The following is a 911-nucleotide window of genomic DNA, read 5'->3' on the forward strand; positions in this document are numbered from 1 at the left end:
TCTCTCCTTCTACTTTTTACAAACGGAAGAATGTCTTGTACCTGCTTGAGTTCTCCGGTTGATGTGTGCAGAGGATGTGTCTTCAGTTTACAGGGGGGTGTAGTCAGAGCACAGCGGAGTCCACCCTTTACCCGTCGGATCCTAATGCTGTGTCCATTTTTGTTTTTATTTGGTTCCCTAGTCGGGTCAATGTTACTCCTGTATCCATAACGGATCTAACCATGTTGTTGTTTTTCTTTTTGAAAAAATATATTGAATAAAAAAAGAGATACACTGGAGAAGGAGGAATGTAAGTGAACAGTATTGCTTAATAAAAATGAATAAACTTGACATGTTGTTTTTTTATTCATATGAAGTTCACATTTAATCCTGCTGGCAAAAAAAGTGTTTACTCATTTTGATGGACTAGAACTAAACATTAACAGAATATTTAAATGTTCTATATTGGCAATCCTTGTGTTTTTAAGGGCTGGGTTTCCCTAACAATATATAGATATGTTTTTAAACTGCATCTCTTTCTTTCTTTTTTTTTAAAGCACAATGGGATCCAGAGCCTTTTCTTATCAAGATCCACTTTACTGGAATCAGCTTCCAGTTTGTGTTTGGGCGGCAGACACCCTATCCGTTTTTTAAGAGTGCGCTTATATTTAGGGCCGATTAGATTCAGCCCCTAGTTTAGCTTCTCTAGGCTTAGACTGTCGGGGGACACCTTACTTCCTTCTCTCTCTCTGTACCCGTGTACTCATGTTCCCAATAACCCAGCTTCCCCAAATGTCTCTTTCCTGTCTATCTACGCCTGAGTCCTGGACTTCGAGTCGTGGCTGAACCTGTCTCTGCGGTCCTGCCTGACTCATCATACTACTTCCCTGATGGCTCCCACAGGACTGTTGACATCCTCGTGGATTCATCTT

The sequence above is a fragment of the Notothenia coriiceps genome, unplaced genomic scaffold (assembly GCF_000735185.1).
Source record: "Notothenia coriiceps isolate Sejong01 unplaced genomic scaffold, NC01 NC01_scaffold00021291, whole genome shotgun sequence".
Taxonomy (NCBI): Eukaryota; Metazoa; Chordata; class Actinopteri; order Perciformes; family Nototheniidae; genus Notothenia; species Notothenia coriiceps.